The following is a 23,369-nucleotide window of genomic DNA, read 5'->3' on the forward strand; positions in this document are numbered from 1 at the left end:
ACCGACACTGGAAGGTTCGGAGACAAGAGAGCCGGAAGCAACTGTTGGAGTTGCTGCTTAAGCTGGACCTGGAGGATAGAGGCAATGCGCTCATCCAACGTTGGTCCCGATGGCACCGGTACCGGTTTTTTCTTGCTCGGTACCTTCGGTGCCGCTCGACGCTCGGGTGAAGTCGATGCCGATGAAGAGGCCGAGACTTCAATGGGAGCGGAGCGTTTACGGGGCCGGCGCTCAGTCTGCAGGACTTGGCTCACTGCATGCTCGACTGGCTGGCCTAGAACAGTAGGGGAAGGCTTCTTAGCCGGCTTACCTACAGGAGTCGACACCGACGATGGATCTGGCGGTGCCGAGGTAGTCGGAGTCGATTTGGAGGAAGTCGTCGACGTCGATACCAGTGCAACTTCCATAGCGGTACCGAAAAGGATCCGCTGCTGAATTTGTCTATTTTTTAAAGTTCTTTTTTGTAAAGAACTACAGCGGGTGCAGGTTTCAGCCCTATGGTCCGGACCCAGACACTGGAGGCACCACTTGTGTGGGTCGGAAAGGGAGATAGGGCGTGCACACCGCTGACACTTTTTGAAACCCGGTGACGGGGGCATGAAGGGAAATACTGCTGTAGCAAAATCGAAGCCCGAGGCTTCGATGGTGCCAACAGGCCCCGCCGGGTCAGATTCGACAAAAAAAGGAAAAATAAGAATTTTTTTTTTTTTTTTTTTACACAAAAGGTAAAAAAGAAGGAAAGAAATAAAATATGAAGAGAAAATTACGCGCGAGCGGGAAGGCAAGTGAAATAGAAAAAAAAAAACTTCCAACAGCCGTTGGAAACACGCGTCTTCTTAGCTCCGCGGAATTAAGAAAACTGGGGACCGCGCGCCTCTGTCGGGCGGGAAGGCACTCGCGCACGCGCGGTGCGGCCTAGCTAGAACTTTCTAAAGTTCTTAGAGTGCAATCACTCTAAAATTGTCCGTACCGGGGCTCCGTCGGTGCCGTCACCCATCAGTCAAGAATATGCTGCCTGCTTGTCCTGGGATAAATTCTCTTTCATTTCCTCATTTGCATCATCTCTCTTTCCCTCTTACTGACACACTCATGCCCAACAATTCTCCCTTTCTATTCTCCCACCCTACCTCAGCATCTCTTTTCCTCCATCCATCCTATGTTCCAAGTTTGTGCCCCCTTCCACTCTCTCTTCTCTGTCCCAAGTTCATGCCCACTCCCTCCTTCTGAGTCCAAACATGCTCCCTCCCTCCCTTCTGGGTCCCTCCCATGTCCCAATGTGCTCCCTCCTTTATCCCAAGTACATGCCCCATCTCTTTCCCTTCCTTGGTCCAACGCACATGCGCCTGCTCCCTCCTTTTCTGCCCCCCTCCCACAAGACTATCAGAGCCGTCCAGGTCGGTTGCCTCCTTCCTGCCTTCCAGCCGCACTTTTTTCGCAGGGCCACAGGCTCTGCACGTAGCCGACCCGAAGCCTTCCCACCGAAGTCAGCTCTGATGTCGGAGGGAAGGCTTTTGGGTTGGCTGTGGGTGGCATGCTAGGAGTGCTGCACGCTGCTTTGTAGAGGAGCTAGTGCAGATGGAGGGCAGGAAAAGGAGGTGCACCAAGATATTCGAGCTCCTCGAGCTGCTTCCAAACCCGTGCGATCCCCGTGATCTGAGGGGCAACCCCACAGGATCCCTGCAGGTTCAGTGGGATTCCCGTCGTCCCCATTCCTATGCAGCTCTCTAGTTATGAGTTCGACCTTAGTCTGCTCCTTGTGATTCTGAGCAAGTCACTTAGCACTCCATTCCCCAGGTACCATAGTTAGGTTGTGAGCCTGCCAGGACAAATAGGGAAAATAGTTAGAAATATCTGATTACTAATCAATGTATTGTAAACCGCTTTGGGTGAATCTTTTCATGAAAAGGTGGTTAATAAATCAAAAAAAATAATGCACAATACCAGAATTATGCATTGACTGTAAAGTGCTTTGAATAAAATGTGCTACGTTAAGTACAATATTATCATTTTTCTGTCCTAAAATAGGCCAAATGCTGCAGTGGTATATTTCATAGCTTGTCAAATGACCAAATATGAGTCTCCAGCAACCTATGGGAGATCAAGCAAAAGAAGAACCAAGTGGTGATGATGCAGATGAACTGAAAGAAATCTTGGTGAACCTGGACAACATGTTAAACAAAACTGACAAGATCAAGAGTGGTAAGTCCACTGGACTAGAAGCTATAGACCCCAGTGTATTGAAAAAACTTAAAAATGAAATTGTTGATCTACTATTATTTTATTTTACTGTTATATTGTTTAATGGGGTTCAATTCCCCTGTGGGTAGTGGGCTATGGTAGTACTGACTGCTAACTAATGATATTATAAGACGGGGCTGGGAGAGAACCTGCCATGATTGTAGTTGCTGTCTGCTTTGTAGTGTAAATAATGTATAACTGTGTATCCTGCTATCTTTAAATAAACAATTACAAAAACAAAATTGTCTATGGTATTTGAAGACTGGAGGGTGGCTCATTTAATGCCAATTTTTCAAAAGGGTTTCAGGAGTGATCAGGGAAATTACAAACCAGTAAAGTCTGACTTAAGTGCTGCGCAAGACAATGAAAACTATTTAAAAAAAAATGTGGAACATGTAGACAAACATGGTTTAAGGCAGGGGTCTCAAAGTACCTCCTTGAGGGCCGCAATCCAGTCGGGTTTCCAGGATTTCCTCAATGAATATGCATGAGATCTATGTGCATGCACTGCTTTCAATGCATATTCATTGGGGAAATCCTGAAAACCCGACTGGATTGCGGCCCTCAAGGAGGGACTTTGAGATCCCTGGTTTAAGGGGACATGGGACAAAGTCAACAAGGATTCAGATAAGGGAAATCTTGCCTCACCAATCTGTTTCATGACACAACTGATATAGTATACTGTATCTAGATTTTCAGAAAGCATTTGACAAAGTCCCTCATGAGAAACTCCTGAAAAAATTTAAGTGCCATGGGACAGGATACAGTATTCTGCTGTAGATTGGGAAAAGGTTAAAAGAGAGAAACAGAGGCAGGGTTAAATGGATGATTCTCTCAATGGAGGAAGGCAAACAGTGAAGTGCCCCAGGGATCTGGTGCTATTTAACATATTTAAAATGATCTGGAAATAAGAACGGCAAGTGAGGTGATTAACACTTCCTCCCCTTTTTACAAAACCGTAAAATGTTTTTTTAGCGCTGGCCTTGGTAGTAACAGCTCTGACGCTCAAAGAATTCCTATGAGAATCGGAGCCGTTACCGCCATGGCTGGCGCTAAAAACCGTGCTATGGTTTTGTAAAAGGGGGAGGGGTAAATTTACAAATGACATAAAAAACAACCCAAAACATTCAAAGTGGTTAAATTGCATGCAAACTCAGAAATTGCAGGAGGACCTTTGAAAATTGGAAGACTGGGCAAACAAATGACACATGATATATAAAGTGCACAAATGCAAAGTGATGCACATTAAGAAGAGTTATCCAAATCATAGTTACTGATACTAGGTTCTAAATTAAGAGTCAGCACCTAAAGAAAAGATCTAGGTTTCATTGTGAACAACATAAAATCTTCTTCTCAGTGTTCAGTGGTGACCAAAAAACACACAGAATGTTAAAAATTATTATGAAAGGAACAGAAAATAAGGCAAATATTATAATGCCTCTATATTACTCCATGGTGTGACCTTATCTTGAATATTGTATACAATTGTGTCACCATATCTAAAAAAAAAAAAAATAGAAGAATTAGAAGAGGGTTACAGAAGGGCAGCCAAAATGATCAAGGGGATGGAACTCCTCATATGAGAAATGGTTTAAGAGATTAGGGCGCTTCAGCTTGAAGAAAAGATATTTGAGGGGACATATGACAGAAGTCTACAAAATCCTAAGTGAGGTAGATCAGTTGGATATGAATCAAATGCACTTTTGAAAGAATAAACAGACGAGAAGTTGTATGGAAAATATTTTCTCTTCTTTGTTTTAAAAGTATTTTTTTCACTCAACAAATAGTTAACTCTGAAATTTGTTGCTGGAGGATATGGTAACAGCAGATAGTCAATCTGGGTTTTAAAATGGTTTGGACAAGTTCCTGGAAGAAAAGTCCAGAAATTGGCCACTGATAGAAGCAGGATAGGGTAATGTCAGGCAGACTTCTATGATCTGTGCCCCAATTGTGGCTGAAGAGATTTGGAAGGATGACAATCTCCTTTACCCTCTCCTTTCCTTTCTTCCCTCCTACCTCCACTCTCCCCTCTTTTTCTCTCCCCTTCCTCTGCCTCCTACCTATCTACCTCCCCTCTCTCCCTCCTCTTCCTCTCTTTACAGTCGCCTTGAGCCTGTATAAGTATGAGCGATGCACAAATAGAAGATTAGATTAGAGCTGGATAGACTTCAGCCTGTGCTCTGAAAAATGCAAAGACGAGTCAAGATCAAGTATGCATATGTAGTATCACATCATATCTGTGCTATGAGTTTATCTTTTTGGGCAGACTGGATGGAACACACAAGTCTTTAACTTCCATCATCTACTATGCTATGCATTTTTTTAATGTTGGGGTTTTTTTTCAAGTTGTGCTTGTATGTTATAGAATTGTGTCTGTTGGACACGTAACTTAATAGCCTAGTTAGCTGCTAATTGGCATTAATGACTAATTATTGGGTATAATTGGACTTTATATCAGTTACCATCCCTCGACTACAAGACTTTCAGAAAAGAAATAAAGACCATACTCTTCAAGAAAACTCCGAAAAAAGAAATAATACCGCAAGTCTCAAACTCCACCTCTCACTAAAGCCAACTACCCCAAACAAATAACCTTACCCATTTCTCACTCTTTTTGAAAATGACCAATTTTTTTTTTTTTTTTTTTGGTAAGTTCTTGTTGTAATACATCTTGGATAATTCTTTTGTAATCCGCCTTGAACTGCAAGGTAATGGCGGAATAGAAATCCCTAATGTAATGTACCATTAGACAGTATTCTATAAATTGCCTATGTAAAACCAGATCATGCAATTGTAAAAGAGGTGTGGACCTGAGAGGGACATGGATAAGTTAGGGGCGTCATACCTAGCACTTGAGGGTCATAGAATACTAACATTTAAGTGCCTAATTGCCTACAGTTAGGTGTGAACATTTACACCAATCAATTGCTGTTATAGAATTCATGCTTAGTGCACATCATCCCAATGCCTAACGTTACACAATCTATATAAAATTACCTCACTTTGTAAAAGGTGTTCATAAACATGCATATTTCCAAATCTAATATCTAAAAATACAATTTAAAGCACTTATTAAAGTAGGAAATATCTGCACTGAGCTATAAAACATTAGAGGTATAGCCAAAAGGGGAGGGCAGGGGCCCACCCACTTTGGACTCAGGCGCACCTGTCAGCAGTGGCTGGCATTGGAGGGTGTAGACAAACAGCAGCCTCCCTGGGTCTAACAGTATGGGGAGCCCCAGTGCTTCTGCATCTTCCCCCTACCTGTCTACCTTAACAAGTATCTTTGTTTAGAGGGACCACTGGAAGACGCAGCGATTCACTCACACTGCCTGTGGCCAATTTCAAAATCTTCCCTTTCCTCATTAACCCCTTCTGATGCAACTTCCTGTTTATGCACTGGAAGAAAATGGCATAGGAAAGGATTCAGGGTCAGCCGCTGTTATTATTGGCAATTCTTCTAAACAAAGATATGTGAAGGTAGACGGAGGAAAGAAAGATACCACAACACAGGGGAAGAAGAGAGCGATATTAGGTATGGAGGTAGAGATTGATGAAATTCTAGCTCCAGAGCAGAAGGGAGGGGGAGAAAGATGGTGAAGAATGGGAGGAAAGAGGAAGGAAGATATGTTGGAACTGGGGGAGAAGGGTAGAAAGAATTGCTGGATGGGAGGGCTTAAGGGAAGAAAGAGTGAGAGATCTTGGACCACAAGAGCATGGAGAGAGGGAGTGTGGACCATGGGGGAAGGTATGTTGGATCTAGAGAGGAGCAGGAGATGGTGGATGCTGCAAATGAGCAGACTGGATGGGTCATTAGGCATTTATCTTCAGTCATGTTTCTATCTAGGGAAATACTTAAGACTGAGAAGGGACACTAGGAACCTCTGAAGTGGCAGGATTGTAAAGGAGGATATGCTTTCTGTGTCATCTGCTACCAAAAAAAAAAAAAAAAATCTAAAGATGCCTCCACACAGTAGCAAGTTCCAAGCATGCTTCTAAAAGCCTTCCTGGCTTTTTGATAGCCGGAAAGGCTATGAAATGCTCTGAAACACTGTGATGGGAATGCTGGATGTCATCTACATGCGTAGTCGATTTATCCTGGTTATCCCTGGAGTTAAAAAAATACATTTCTGATTCACCTCTGATATCTTCCTTGAATTTAAGGCATTCAGTTCTACTTCATATGTAAGTTGCATAATCTTTCAATGCATTATACCCATACATGCATTTCTATGTTGTCTCTTCCAAACTGTGGATCATAAGTCTTATAATTCTTCCTCATCCATTCTGGTCTAGGTTACATGAGTATGTACACCTTTTTCTTTTTCCTGGTAGCCACTGCAACAGAGTAAGGGGCACTTTTCTCTGTGAACAAGATGACGACAGATGTTGACCCAGATCATGTAGAGATTTGGTTGCTGATGCAAAAACCTTTTCCTTGCTGGAGCTATTCTGTACTATATTTATTGTTTTGAGTGATCAGTAAAAGCTGTTCTCATTTCAGTTTCTCTAGTAGGGTTGGCAAGGCTGGCAGTGAGCCCTAATAACTTGATGAAAAACACAAACTACAGCGAGAGGTTATACAAGCACTGGCAATGCTTTTTGATGAACACTGCAGCTTTCAGCCTAAAGTGAAAACAGCGCTCTGATATCACAGAAATATGCATCTTGGGATACATTCTGGCATAAGAAGAGAAAATGCAGCCACAGGCTTGCTAAGCCTGAAGCTCAGAAACAAATTTGAGAAACATCTTTTGAGATCTTTCTACTTAATGTCAAAGTGGTGCTTGTGACTGATCAAAAAATGTCAAACTAAAAGAAAACAATGACAAACTCCTCCCAAAACACTGCAGTAAAAATAAAGAGAGAATTAAGTGCTAACATTTCTCTTTTCATATAAGGTGAGAGAATGGATAGTAAAATATAAGTTAAGCCATTTTTAGTTGACTTTATGGATTTTATATATTGTCTTTTACCAGCTTACAGCAAAGCCATTTATAATATAAATAATAATAAAATACAGGAAGATAGGACAGAAAGAAACAAATGGAAAACCAGAGAAGGCAGTTACATGTAATGAAATCCATGGAAGGGCCACAAATAGCAAGAAAGTGCTCTGGCTGTTCCTAGGCTGAAACCCCAGGGGCAATCAGTTCTACTGTGAAAAAGCTGGAGAAAAAAGCCACACTTGAAAGTATGCAGATGACGATTCATATCTCAAGCTGAATGGCAATGAATTCCACAAAGAAGGAGCCTGATCAAGTGAAACAACAGTAAAGTGTAAACTAATTCTGGATGTAAAAAGAGAAATCTAAGTTTGTGGGTTCAACCCCTGCGCTGCTCCTTGTGACCCTGGCCAGTCACTTAATACTCCATTGCCCCAGGTACGTTAGATAGATTGTGAGCCCATAACATAAGAACTGCCATTTCCCGATCAGACCCATGGTCCATCGAGTCCGGCGATCCGCACACACGGAGGCCCAGTCAGGTATACACCTGATGTAGTTTTAGTCATCCATATCCCTCTATGCCTCTCGTAAGGAGATGTGCATCTAATTTGCCTTTGAATCCCAGCACAGTGGATTCCTTAATAACCTCCTTTGGGAGAGCATTCCAGGCGTCTACCACTCGCTGCGTAAAGCAGAACTTCCTGACATTTGTCCTGGACTTGTCCCCCCTTAGCTTCAAACCATGTCCTCTTGTCCGTGTCACGTTGGACAATGTAAATAATTTATTTTCCTGCTCTATTTTATCGATGTCTTTCAGTATTTTGAACGTCTCGATCATGTCCCCTCGCAGCCTCCTCTTCTCAAGGGAGAACAGTCCCAGTTTCTTGAGTCGTTCCTCATATTCCAAGTTCTCCATACCTCTTATTAGCTTCATTGCTCGTCTCTGCACCCTCTCCAGCAGTTTTATATCCTTCTTTAGGTTGGGAGACCAATGTTGGACACAGTATTCCAAGTGTGGTCTGACCATTGCTCTATAAAGCGGCATTATGACTTTCTTCGATCTACTCGTGATTCCTTTCTTTATCATGCCTAACATTCTGTTTGCTTTCTTTGCCGCTGCTGCGCATTGTGCCGATGGCTTCAGGGTCCTATCTATCAGTACACCCAGGTCCTTTTCTTGTTCGCTCTTACCCAGAGTTGCGCCTGACATTGAGACAGAGAGGGAAAAATGCTTGAGTACCTGAATATAAAACGCTTAAGAAAACCTCCATTGATAAGCAGTATCAATGGCATAGCGAGGGAGGTTGGCATCACTGCACCGTGTGCCCCTCCCCCACTCTTCCCTGCCGCTTACCTCTTGAAATGTTTGCTGGCATGAGTATCATGCATGCACCAGCCTTGGCCCCTTCTGACATCACGTACTGGTCCTGCCAGGACGTGACATCAGAAGGGAGCAGAGGCCAGCGTGAGCAACAAGTGGAAGATGCTGCTCGCACTGGAGAATATTTAAAGAGGTACGCAGGGGGCAGAGAGGCGCTGGCACCTCCCAAGAAGAGAGCGCCTGGGTTGTACGACCCTCTTACTATGCCACTGGGTGGTATATAAATCTAATTCAATCTAATACACAACATTTTAATTGCACTATACAAAAACGATTCAAAGAGGCAGTAAAATCTATGATAAAATACAAAAGCAATTAATTAAAATATCATAACATGATGACAACAAGTCATATAAAAAAATTTTCAAATTTTTATGAAACCTTAAGTAATTGATATCAGTTCTAATGTGAACAGATAGATTATTCCAAATTGTAATGGCAGCATAAGCAAAAGAGGAGTTGAGCTGTCATTTATACTGTACTCCTCTAATCTGTGGAATATGTAGTAATAAAGTACCACATAATCTAATGGAAGAATGCAAATGAGAAAAAGCAAAATCAAATTATTTGAAGTCAATCTGTAATATATGATGAACTATACAAGCTGATTTAAACTTAATTCGCCTCTCAACCGATAACCAATGAAGATTCTTATACACTAAGGCAACACTTTCATATCTTTTTAGATCTAAATTTATCTGACCGCAGTATTCTAGAGCAATTGTTGTTGACTTGAAAAATCAAGTGGAAGACCTGTATAAAAAAAAGACATGACATGTCAAGAGCAGAAGCTTTTACTTCAGTCTCTCTTTAATTGGGCAGGAAGACAGACAGACAGAAAGAAAGGGGGGCAAGGAGAGAGAAAGAAAGAAAGTGGCAGGGAGAGAGAAAGAAAGGGGAGGGGGGCAAGGAGGCAGGGAGAGAAGAAGAACAAGTTGGGAGAGGGAATGGAGTGTGTCGGGTGGCAGGGGGCAGGCAGGGAGAGAGGAAGAAAAAGTTGGACTCTTGGAAGGACAGAGATGGTTGGGGAATGGAATGAGATCTGGAAGAGACGAAGCATGCAGAAGGCAGAAAGAAGGGACCAACTAAACTCGCTTATTAAAAAGTGTTTTTTCAGCCTCCGTGCTTTGTGAAGAGTGAGAGCATTTTTTCACCAACAACACTTCTCCGTATTGGTTCAATTAATCATTTTGTCAAGGCTGGATTACTGCAATTCAGTGTATTTGGGTCTTTCAAAGGTCATTCTGCAGAGATTTCAATTAATACAGAACACTGCAGCTAAACTTATCTTCAGTAAGAGTAAATTTGATTACGTAACTCCTCTGCTTAAGGAATTACTTTGGCTTCCAGTGTATCTCAGAATTAAATTTAAGTGCATTTGTATTGCATTTAAGATCCTATTTGGCATTTTTGCCACATTGATTCCTTTAGACTGGAATATTCATAGATCTCATCTTGCCAGAAGTTCTCAAAAATTAAAACTTACATTTCCCTCTCTCAGTGGTAAAAACAGAACCTTTAAGAGATTTAGTTATTCTTTTGCTTCTAAATTAACCGAATTCTGGAATGCTTTACTGCTTACATTAAGAAGTTTAGGTTCTTTTGCTTTATTCTGGAAAGTTCTGAAAACTTTTTTGTTTGCTAAACATTTTGGAAATTAACTATTTCAGTCTACTTTTTCTTGTCAAATTTATGTATTATGTTTTACATTATTATAAACCGAGTTGAGCTCCTCTTGGTTGATGACTCGGTCTATAAAACTAAGTTTTAGTTTAGTTAGTTTAGAAATATTGAATGCACAGTCGGAAGAAGAAAGTGCAACTAGAGACTCATGAAATCACCAGACAACAAAGGTAGGAAAAATGATTTTATTTTCAATTTAGTGATCAAAATGTGTCCGTTTTGAGAATTTATATCTGCTATCTATATTTTGCACTATGGTCCCCTTTTAATAAACCGCAGTGGCAGATTTTAGCGATCTGTGATTTTATGTTACTTTTTAAAATTATTTGTTATATTAAAGCTCAATGCCCATTATTCGTATTCAGTATAATAAGAAAATATGCTATTGGTACAGCTCTTCTGGCCCCATCTTTGGTTGTTTGCAACTTATAAAGAGGGAAAGGGCACAAATAGCCACTGATTCCACAACACAAACACTGATATAATCTCATAAAAACTATCTGAGAATAAAACCAAGGCTAAATAGCTAAGTATCTGCAGTCTTCCTTTTTTGCATAGATGGACAAATATTAACACATGAAGTGTATGCAATCATGAAATTATGTTTTAAAAGCCATAATGTCGATATGTGCATTTAATCTCCAGCCTTATTCTTAATGCAATCAATGTCATGGCATAGCAGATTTGATATAGCACAATTACTTACCTGTAACAGGTATTATCTAGGGACAGCAGGCGATCTTCTAACAGATGGATGACATCATCCAGGGAGCCCAGTACAGACAGTGCAAGAGTGTACTGTCACTTTAACTTCTTTAGAAGTCTCAAGACTGCCCGTACTGTGCATGCTTAAGTGCCTTGCTGCCTGATGCCGGCTCATGGGACCATCAGTTCAGTAAACAAGCTAAGAAGCCAACTAGGGAAGGTAGGAGGGTTGTTGAGAATATCTGTCCCTGGATAATACCTGTTACAGATAAGTAACTGCTTTATCCTAGAACAAGCAGGCAGTATATTCTCACAGATGGGACTCCCTAGCTACTGTGAATGGGATGGAGGGAAGTTGGCAACTAAATAGAGAATAAATTTTGTAGAACTGATTGGCCGAACCAATATCCCATCTGGAATTAGTTTCCAGACAAAAATGGGATGTGAAAGTATGGAATGGGAATTTAGAGTATGCCTCATAAATGTCCACACTGGGAGAGGAATGGAATAAACTACTAAGGCTTCCATCGTTATTATTTCATACGTTGGAGCACGAATGTCCAGAAGCATCCCAGCCCAAGCATGGCAGCATGATATGCAATCCGCTGTCTATGGAGAGACTGACTTCTTGACTACTGAAGCATCTAGTCTGTTGAGATTAAATAACAGTAACAGATGAGCTGTAGTTTGGAAAGGTTTAATTCAATGTAGGCAGCAAACCAAGGCAGGTTTACAGTCCAATAAGTGAAGTACAGCTCTCCCAGGAAGAGATGAAAATTAGAAGACTACCTGTAGTACGAAGTTGAGATGAGTGTGAAGAACAACTCTATCTTGAGAAAATATTGTGTTAAATGGATCATGTATTAGAGATTGGAATCCACTGAATCGGTGCACAGAAGTGATTCAAAGGGAGAAGACTACTGTCTAAGTAAGGTGCTAGAGAGAAAGTTACAAGCACTTCAAATGGATACTTCATTAAGTGACGAGGATAACCTGTGAGTTTTAAGCAACTGGAGGAAGTTGGATTGGAGGCTTTGACATCATGAGGCCCTTCCTGAGGTGAGAAAGCAATGGACATGTAGTAACATAGTAAATGACGGCAGATAAAGACCCATCCAGTTTGCCCAACCATACATGCTCCATAAATTTATTTAAATGGTCCTTTTTCTTAGATATTACTGGGCCAGAAACCCAGAGCCCTGCCCAGTCGTGTGCTTAGGTTCCAACTACTGGAGCCTCCATCAAAGCTCACTCCAGCCCATCTTAACCATCCCAGCTATTGAAACCCTCCCCAGCCCGTCCTCAACTGAATGTCCATATATGGACACATGCCGTGCAAGCCTGCTCAGTACTGGTCTTAGTTCTTTCAATGTATACCCATTATTTTCTGATTAGAGATCCTCTGTGTTCATCCCACGCTTGTTTGAACTCTGCCACCATTTTCTTCTCCACCACCTCCCTCGGGAGTGTATCCATGCATCAACCACCCTCTCCGTAAAGAAGAATTTCTTAACATTACTCTTGAAGTACCACCCCTCAACCTCATAATATGCCCTCTGGTTTTATCATTTTCCATTCTCTGGAATAGATTATATTATACGTTAATACCTTTGAAATATTTGAACGTTTGAATCATATCTCCCCTGTCCCTTCTTTCCTCTAGGGTATACATATTCAGGGCTTCCAGTCTCTCTTCATACGTCTTCTGGCACAAACCTCCTACCATTTTCGTCGCCTTCTTCTAAACTGCTTCAACTCTTTTTATGTCCTTCACCAGATTCGGACTCCAAAATTGAACACAATACTCCAATTGGGGGCCTCACCATCAACCTGTACAGGGGCATCAACACCTTCTTTCTTTTACTGGTCACTCCTCTCTCTATACAGCCTAGCATCCTTCTGGCAACAGTCACTGCCTTGTCACATTGTTTCTTCACCTTTAGAACTTCAGACACTATCACCCTAAAGGTCCCTCTCCCCATCTGTGCATATCAGCCTCTCACCTCCCAGCACATACGGCTCCTTCCGATTTCTAATCCCCATTACTTTGCACTTCTTTGTATTGAATTTTAGTTGCCAGATATTAGACCATTCTTCTAACTTTTGCAGATCCTTTTCCATGTTTTCCACTCCCTCCTCGGTGTCTACTCTGTTACAAATCTTGGTATCATCCACAAGAAGGCAAACTTTTCCTTCTAACCCTTTAGCAATGTCGCTCACAAACATACTGAATAGGATCTGCCCTACCACCAATCCCTGAAGGACTCCACTACTCACCTTTCCCTCCTCTGAGTGAATTCCATTAACCACCACCCAGAAGGCTGGTGCTCAAAGGTATTTATAAGGCACTGAAACCATGAGATATAATGCTAAAAGGCAGTTGTAACACCAAGAGTTTGAGATTTTTTTAAAGCGTTGGTTTCTATGGCGCTTTGGAGCCAGTGTTGTGGAAGACATTGATGGCATAGTGTAGCGCCTTTTAAACAATGTAGTTGACTGTTTAGGAGCATTCAACTTGGAGGCTGAAGGAGAGGTCATACAGTGATCATGCTTGCTGATCGTCTGCATAGCTTCTTCTGTGTGATCACTGAAAGGTTTATATCCCAAACAAGGGGAATTTGCAAGGTGGTCTTGGACAGCGAGCCCTAAGCCTGATTCAAGATGCCATGCTTGTTGTCACATTGCAATGGACAAGGCTCTGGAAGTTACATAAAAGGCATCAAAGTTTGATCTTGACATGAATTTCCTGGTCTCAAGGAGATCATGCAAAGTCTGTTGAAAGTCATTAAGCTGGTCTACAGGGATGAATTGTTTGAAGTGAGACAGGTGTTGAACTTTTTTGATAGCATATCAACGATGGTCTATTTTATCTAGGAATTTGTATTTTAATTTAAATGTTTTTTACTCATGTTGTATTTAAAGTAGTAATATGTTTTCTGTATTGTATTTATTCACTGAAATGTCTTTCTCTTGCTGTGAACTGCCCAGAACTACTGGCAAGGCGGTATACAAGAAAATAAATTATTATTATTATGTGCTTGAAATAAAATGTCATATAGAAAGAATAGTTGCATTGTATTTTGAAATAGTTTACATCCAAACTTGTCCAAATTACAACTCTCTGTGCTTGGAGGTGCAGTGGCTATGATCTGGAGCTGGTTGACCTCTTCAAAACAGACTCAACTAGAAGAGATTGATGCTGCAATTGTGGCCCTATTAAAAACAGGACTTGGCTGCACCCTGTAAAAGGAATCCAATTTGGATGGAGCCGCTGGTATATATAGGGGAGTCTCCTAGTTCTTGAACATGAATTCTTGTATGAGATCATGGAGTGGGAGTTTTAAACATTCCTTCAAGAGATGCGCAAAGTCAAGAGCACTGAAAAGTGCAGCTCGTGGTTCTGGTTCAGATTTTAAATGCACAGGAAGAGCTGTATGAAAGTGGTGACCTAAGTCTAAATAGAAGAGGAGATGGATTTGACAAAAGCCCATAGGACTCTGGTGCAGAACGTTGTGGGCCAGAAAAATCCTGAAGGGATAGATCCGAGTCCCTGTGCTGTAAAATTGGAGATTTAGAAACTGTTCCTTGAGAATGAGCATGATTTTGTACAGGCTGTAGCATGTAGTAACGTTGCCAATGATGGTGTCAGGATGGAGGAGTCTGTGCAGTAGTTGACTTCGACTGGTCTCAGAGCATCTTAGCTTGCAAAGTTGGTTCTGATTGGCAAGTTGTGGTACCAAATGTGTTTATGGTACCAATGGTACAGGATGTTGAGATGTAGAGGTACGCCTCAGAGGAGACACTTCCTGTAATTATGGAGAGCGAGACTGCTGATGACATTGTTTGGCATGAATCGACTTACTTGATGCTAGATATGCCGGCATCGTGCGGTGAGGTGAGGCATGGGGATCCTTTTTAGATTATTTACTGGAAGACGCCACCAAATGATGCGGCAATTGTGGTGCTGACTTTGACACGGCCTTGTCGACATCAAGCGTAGAAGACATCTGTGATGAATCTCGGGGTCCAAAATGTTTCTCCTGCTGCAGAGGTTGTGCCTTCAAAGAATGTTTTTTAGCGTTGAACAGTGTTGACAAGAGTCTATCTGATGATCAGGACCAAGGCACTGAAGACACCAATTGTGCAGATCAGTGACTGATATGGCCCTGTTGCACTGGAAACATCTCTTGAAGCCAGTAGAAGGCTTCGACATCAAGGGAAAAACCACCTATGCGAGAGTGAAGGAATCAATTTTTCCTCTGATAGTTGAGCAAATTTGTGACTGAAAAAGAGTCGATGTTATTGGTCAGAAATCCGACTGAAGGGGGAACCGAAGGCCCAAAAACTGAAAAGAAAAATTTGCAAGAAAAGCTCCTGAGAAATTAAACTAATTCTAAAGAAAAGAAATGAAGAAAAATGATACAGGAAGGCACAAAAAAAGGGAAAAATTAGCGCTATTGGAGAGATGTCTTCTTAGCTCCATGGAAAACTAAGAACTGATGGTCTCGCGAGATGGAATCGGGCGGGAAGGCACTCGCGCATGCACGGTATGGGCAGTCTCGAGACTTCTAAAGAAGTTAAATTGACAGTACACTTTTGCAATGTCCGTACCAGGCTCCAAGGATGAAGTCACCCATCTGTGAGAATATGCTGTCTGAATGTCCTGGGATAATTGCCGACTACACTAGAAATTAAAATTGAACTTAAATTTTTACAGCACAATCTCAACTATGCTACAGCCTTGGAGAGCAGCAGCAAACACGTTTTAAATCTTTATTCATTTTTTTGTGTTACAACAAGTGTTACAAATAAACTCAATAGAAACTTAAATACACACTTGACTAACTCATATATTAATATCAAGTATAACATTAATATAATAATCCCCTGTCCCACCCTCCTTCCCAAACAATAATACATAAATCAATTTTATTGTATATTTTTTTTTAAATATTAATTTAGTATGTAATAATCAAAATTGAAAAACCCACCCCATTTCCCTCTTTACAATTATCTTATCATGGGAAAAATTCATTAGAGAAATCATGTTAACGGTCTTAGATGTTTCCAGTGTTATTTATAGGAAAAATTATCCTTCATTACAAAAATCGGTTAATGGTCCCCATATTTTTTTAAATTTATTCATGTATCCTTTGTGTGTTGCAATAGCAAGTTCCATTTTGTATATGTGGCATACCGAATTCCACCAGAACATATAGTTCAATCTATCATGTTGTTTCCAATTGAATGTAATTTGTTGTATTGCAATTCCAGTTAAAATAAATAAAAGTTTGTTATTACTGGATGAAATTTGGCTTTTTGCTCTCATAGTTGTTCCAAATAATATAGTATCATATGTCAAGGCTACTGGATTTTCTAACATTCTGTTAATTTGGGGCCAAATTGATTTCCAGAATGATAGGATAAATGGACAAAAGAATAAAAGATGATCTAATGTCCCAATTTCAATATGACAGTGCCAGCATCTATTAGATCTTGAACTATCTATTTTTTGTAAACGAGTAGGGGTCCAAAAAGCTCTATGAAGAAGAAAAAACCAAGTTTGTCTCATAGATGCTGACACCGTACATTTTAGCCTCCAAGACCAAAGTCGTGGCCATTGAGATGCACTAATTTGGTGTTTTATCTCAATGCTCCAAATGTCTCTAAGACCATTTTTTGGTTTTTTATTTATATATCCAGATATTAATTTATACCACTGTGCGGCTTTGTGACCTATTGAGTCCATCTGGAAACATAAGAATTCCAAACTATGATATTTAGCGAGATCTTTCCATTCAGGGAACCCTTTCTGAATAGATTGCTTCAATTGCAACCATTTAAAATATTGTGTTTTATTGAGACCAAATTTTTGTTGCAATTGTGAAAACTCCAGCAATTTATCATTTTTAATTACATCATCCAGAGTGCGGATGCCTGCTATCATCCAATGTTTCCAGATGACTTTAAAACCGCCAATTTTGATCTTGGGGTTTAGCCATATAGTTTGGTTGGTTGATTTACTAATTGGAATTTGAGTAAGATTACTTATGTATTTTAGAGTTTTCCAGGTATCCATAAATATTTTATGATCTTTGTATAACCTTGGCATCTTGATACTAATTACATGATTAAGACGTAATGGAAACATAAGCCTCCATTCTAGCCAAAACCAGTCTGGAATATTATCTGTGGGTTCTGGGAGGATCCAATACATACCATGACGTAAGATATAGGCTTGATGATACCTATAGAAATTGGGAAAATTTACCCCTCCCTCCTTAATTGGTTTTTGTAATGACGCTAGAGCAATTCTTGGTTTTTTATTAAGCCATATAAATTTTGTCAAAGTCCTATTTATTTTTGTATAAAACGTATCTTGAAAGAAAACTGGTATCATCCCCATTTGGTAACATACTACCGGTAAAATCATCATTTTTACAGTTTGTACTCTTCCCCACCAAGATAAATGCAAAGGATTCCATTGCTCACACATTTCTATTACTTTTTGTAATAAGCATTTTTCATTAATTTTCATTGTTTCATCTACTGTTTTTGTTATCAAAATTCCAAGGTATTTGATATATTCTTCCTTCCAAACAAAAGGGAATGTATCAAATAAACCTTTTGTACAATGTATATTTAGTGGAAGAATTTCTGATTTATTCCAATTAATTTTATATCCTGAAAAATTTCCAAATTTCTCAATCAATTCAAGTAGATGTGGAATGGTGGATTCTGGATTCTTCAGATATAATAATAAATCATCTGCGTAAGCAGATATTTTATATTCTTTATCTGAATGAGGTATACCCTGTATCTCCTTAGCTTGTTGGATAGCTAATATTAAGGGTTCTAAAACAATATCAAACAGCAAAGGGGATAAGGGACATCCTTGTCTAACTCCTCTCTGTAGATTAAATTTTTCTGAAAACGTATTATTAATATATAGTCTAGCAGAAGGGGAGCTATACATTGTTTGTATCATTTGTATAAATCCAGGACCTATACCAAACCATTCCATTGCTTGATACATAAAAGGCCATTCTACTCTATCAAAGGCCTTTTCTGCATCTAATGAAATTGCAAAAGTAGGTTCGTTAATTTTCTTTGTTAAATATAACATATGGAATGTTAATCTGGTATTGTGAGATGAATGTCTTTGAGCAACGAATCCTGTTTGATGCATACCTATTATATGGGGGAGAGCTTTAGCTAATCTTAGCGCAAGTATTTTTGCTAATAATTTTCCATCTACATTTATTAAAGATATTGGTCTATAGTTTGATACCAAAGTGGGATCTTTATTGGACTTTGGCAAAACAATAGTCAAAGATTCTGCTATAGTGCCTTTAATACAACCTTTATTGAGTTGATATTGATAAAGATTTAATAAATAGGGTAATAAAAAGTTTTGAAATGTTTTATAAAATTCCACTGTATATCCATCACCACCTGGAGCGGATCCAACTCTAAGGGACTTCAAAGCTGTTCCTAATTCTTTTAGTGATATTGGTTCTTCCAAACTTCGTTTTATATGTTCAGGAATTTTTGGACCCTCTAACATTTTTAAAAATTCAAAACCATCTTTTTCTTTATTTAGATAATTTTCGGAAGAATAAAGAGATTTATAGAATTTTAAGAATTGTTTTAAAATAGGTTCAATTTGTGTATATGTATTTCCATTTTCATCTTTTATTGCTATTACTTTTGTTTTTCTTTTTTTCGCTTTAAGATAGTTTGCCAATATTCTTCCTGATTTGTTTGAATTACCATAGTACAATGTTTGTTGAGAAAATAAATCTTTCCTAATCATCTTAGATGAGATTTCATTATATTTACCTTTTAATTTTAATAATTCTTGTTGAATAGAATATTCCCATTTTTCTATAAGTTTTGATTCTAAATTTTTAATCTCTTTTCCTAATATTAAAAATTGTTTTTTAATTTGTTTTTTTAGAAAAGCCGAATAGGAAATTATTTGTCCTCTAATTGTTGCCTTAAAGGCATCCCATAAAGTTTCTCTGTTAATATCATCATTATCATTTATTTGAAAAAATTCTTTCATTTTTATTAGAAGATTTTCACAAAAATTTTTGTCAACCAACATTGTACTATCCATTTTCCAAATTGGTCTATTATTATTTTGATTTGTAGTTTTAATTTTGATCCATACTCCACCATGGTCAGATAGAATAATTGGATCAATGGTTGCTTGTGTCACTTGATGTGCAAGATGTTTTGAAGTAAAGATATAATCGATTCTTGAAAAAGAATTGTGAACATGAGAACAGAAAGAAAATTCCCGACCATCAAAATGAAGTATTCTCCATATATCTATTAAATCACAAGATTGAATCAAATTATCTAGTCCCATAGATTTCATAACTCTACCTGGGTTTTTATCTAATAAAGGATCCATTACAGCATTGAAGTCCCCTGCTACTATAAGATTTGAAGTAGCCAGTGGTGTGATCAGTTGTTGAAGAGTTTTAAAGAATTCATTTTGGTTCGAATTAGGGGCATATATATTGATTAACGTCATGGTAGTATTTCCCATATTCATTTCCACCATTATCCATCTTCCATGAATATCTGAAGCTTTTAGTTTAAATGAAGCAGAGCATTTTTTGTTAATTAAAATAGCAACACCTGCCTTTTTCCCTATAGCTGGTGAGAAAAAACACTGTTTGACCCAGCCTCCTTCTAGTTTTTTAGATTCTATATGTGAGAGGTGGGTCTCTTGTATAAGGCATATATCAGCATCTTGCCTTTTTAAAAATAATAGTGCTTTTTTCCTTTTTATCATATGATTTAGACCGTTAACATTTAAAGACATAATTTTAATATCCATTTATTTTTAAATTTTCAGGTATTAAATTATGTATATTTCCCCAATGTTTTAAGTATTTCATTTCTCTTTTTTCCTTTATTCCCATGAATTCCTTATATATTTCCCTTTTATACCCTCCCATCCCTCTTATCCCTCCCTTCCCCCCCTTATTAATTACGAAAACTTGGATACGCAGGTTGAGGTTAGATTTAGATAACTCCCACAAGCTATTAACAATTATCTAAAGTACTACCATTTTTTTTTTTTTCTCTATTTTTGTATATTTTCTTTTATTATTAATTATAAGAATAAGTAAAAAGTTTTTCATTCTTATGTATTGAAAGATTATTTTCTGTATTTGTATATCTTTAAATACATAAGAATGATTATATTAAATCAATTATATCTAAGAACATTTCAATTATTATTCGTTTCTTTTAGGTGGTATATTATTTTACTTTAAAAAACTTTCCAATTTAGCCTCTTTCCTTAGAACTGCAACAAGAGTTTATAGCACAGGAATCCACTCATCTCTTATATTCATTATTTTCTTATGATTCAGGAGAGAGTTATCAATTAAGAGGAGCTAACATTCCCATCAGTGTTCTTGTAAGTTCTGTCTCAATAGCTTCATTTATGATTTTAAAGTATCTGAGGCCTGTGTAGATAAGAGTGAAGTCCTGTGCCAAAAACCCTCCTTTTATCTCCCATTGAGGATTCCCAGGTTGAATTATTGTGGATACTAAATTAAATTTAATAAATAAAAGAACGTAAAATTTGCGTTTCAGACTTATTCTTTTCATATATTTCGTATTTGAAATGCATTTTAATGTATCTGAAACGCAAAATTAAACCTGAAGTACCACCTTCAACCGGAAATACAACAATCCAATCACTACATCTTTTTTTTTTTTTTTTTTTTTTTTTCCTTTCAATCTTCTTTGTGATTGAAGGATGATTTTCTTTCTCACTATTACTCCGCTTTCAAGATTTCGGATTCAATCAGTACATTTTTAAGTTTGTTGAAGAAACTTTCTTCGTCATCATTTGAGTTCGGAGATGTGTTTCAAATCATTTACGTTCCTGCCATTAAGTTTATTCTATTTATTCTGAGTAGAATTTTTATATTTTTCAGTTTTCTTGTTTTCTATGGAGAATGTTACAAGTTGTTTAAGTCTTTAATTTGATCCTTGTGTGTTCTTTTTCCATTGCTTTCCGTTTTGATCTGTCTTTTAACCGTCAATAAACTTTAGTATGAATCCATTAATTATTTTTAGATTGTCATAGGTTGTTCCAGTTGATTTATAAATTCCTGTAGTTTTTTTGGATCTGTAAAGTTTTGCGTTTTGTTAGCAACGGTAACCTTCATAATTGCCGGGTACAGGAGCCCAAATCTAGCTCCTAGAGATCTTAGTTGTGGTCTCATATCTAAGAATTGTTTTCTTCTTGTTGCTGTTTCTTTTGCAAAGTCTGGGACAATGTATATTTTTGAATCTTGGCATTTAAGATTTTTGATTTCCTTGGCTAATTGGCATATTTCAATTGCTTGTTGGTGTCTTAAAAGTTTGAAAATTAAAGTTCTTGGACCTGTTTGAGTGTTATTTCTTTGTGTTGGAATCCTATGAGCTCTTTCAATTTCCAGTTCCGTTTTAAATTTCAATGGTAGTATTTTAGGTAGAAATTTTTCAAGAAATGCAATCGGATCATTCTTTTCCACTCCTTCAGGTAATCCGATTATTCTTAAATTATTCCGTCTTTCCCGATTTCGGCTGTCTTCAAGATTTTTTTTTATCTCTGTTATTTCTTTCCATATGATTTTGCTGTGATTCATGTCTGTATTTAATTGTTCTGTAATATCTTCTAATGTTGAAATTCTATTCTCTGTAATGTCCACTCTTTTAGTTAGGATTGCAGCATCTTCCATTGCTTTTTGTAGTTTTTTGTTACTATCTAAGACAATTTCTTTTATTTGTCTTAGTTCTTCCATAACATCCAGATTTTTTTCTGTTGGTAATGGGATTTTAGAGGGTGTACCTGGCTCAGGTTTCGACCTCTTATTGCTTCCTGATGTTCCAGCTCCTAAGTCAGCTTTATTTTGTTTAGTTGAAGTCATATTTCAATATATATTTTAGTTTTTTTTTTTTAAAATATTTGGTAGTAATTCTTTTTAATATATTTTTTTTTTTTTATATTTGCTTATAAGGAGCTATTCGTTTATCCAACCTTTCATCCAAGCCACGCCCCTTTTATTCAGTATTCTTAAGGCAACTGTAAGTTATTTGTTTTTAGGCTCTATTGCAGACTCGTTGTTGGCACCTAGCCTGAAAAAATTTGTAGCCTTCTTTTCTAGCTCTCCTCTTACAAGCCCAATCGCAGCTTTTATCGAGGAGAGCAATATTCCATCCAATATATTACTTCAATCTTTCAATGTGCATGTATTTGTATTTCAGTGTCTCTCAACTGCCTCAATGTCACTTTTCTTCAGGTCAAAGAAATTACCAATCCTTTTATTTGACCTTCCTCAGAGCCCAAAAACCTATAGTCTCTTATATCTGAATCTCTTGAATTACAGCATGAGAGATTAACATTTATATTGATCTTTCATAGTTTATTTTTGAAGTTAGCAGCAAGGAAATAGTTAAAAATAAAAACCGTTGCCAAGTAGCTTTCACTGCAGATCTCTCCTCATTTCCAGCAGAGGACAGCTATTTCAAGCAGCCCATTACCTGAATTAAGCAGGCATCAGGCATTTCAAAAAACTTATCCTTGTCAGTAGGTAGCTCACCGGCCGACCCAGACCTTGTAAAAGTTTCTTTTTTTCCGATCCAAGATGGCCGCGGTCGTGGTGCAACGAGCAACTGCCTGCTAACCCCCACCTTCGGGAAATCTTTCCTCTTGCTCTCTGCCAGAGAGCTTTGATCGTGCTAAAGAGGGAAGGAAAGCCTCACTGGCCTCACGGCGTCCCGGACCAGCCCACCCTGGCAACGTTTAAAATTAAATCTTGTTGTCTCTGCCTGGGGGACCCGATCTTGCCGCTTCTGCCAGCGGGGACCCAATCTTGCCGCGTTTGTCAGCGGGACCCGATCTTGCAGCCTTTGCCAGCGGGGACCCGATCTTACCGGCTTTGTCAGCGGGGATCTGATCTTGTCGTCTCTGCTTGGGAGACCCGATTTGCTGTCTTTGCCGTTGAGACGGATTCAGCCCTCCACACCTCGTTTTTCAGAAAACAATGAAAACGGCACTTTTTTTTCCGATTTTCCCCTTCAATTGACTCTCCCACCTAAACAAAGAGGTAAACTCCAATTTATATACTTTTAAGAACGTTTTTTGTAGTTTTTTTTTTGAAATTAAGCTTGTTTATACAGGAGCTCTTTCTTCATCCAACCGTCATCGTTCGCGTCCAAGCCACGCAGCAGCAAACACGTGACAAACCAAAATGGCTAAAGCTCATCAGCCTGCACCTTTATTAAACTGCAACATTCCCAGACATCTGGCCATCTGAGAAAGATATAAATTGTTAGGTGGGGCAGAGGAAACTCATGTTTTTGGAAGCTATGGATATTTGAAATTAACAGAATTT

At 38.7% G+C, this 23,369-nt stretch overlaps 1 protein-coding gene across 1 annotated transcript in view; it reads right to left on the reverse strand.

Annotated features, from left to right (window-relative positions):
- The window catches only part of TNKS (tankyrase), a 498,734-nt gene that overhangs the window by 226,332 nt on the left and 249,033 nt on the right, over positions 1-23,369 (reverse strand). The window lies entirely within an intron of this gene.

This window comes from Geotrypetes seraphini, chromosome 1 (assembly GCF_902459505.1).
Source record: "Geotrypetes seraphini chromosome 1, aGeoSer1.1, whole genome shotgun sequence".
In the NCBI taxonomy this organism is placed as follows: domain Eukaryota; kingdom Metazoa; phylum Chordata; class Amphibia; order Gymnophiona; family Dermophiidae; genus Geotrypetes; species Geotrypetes seraphini.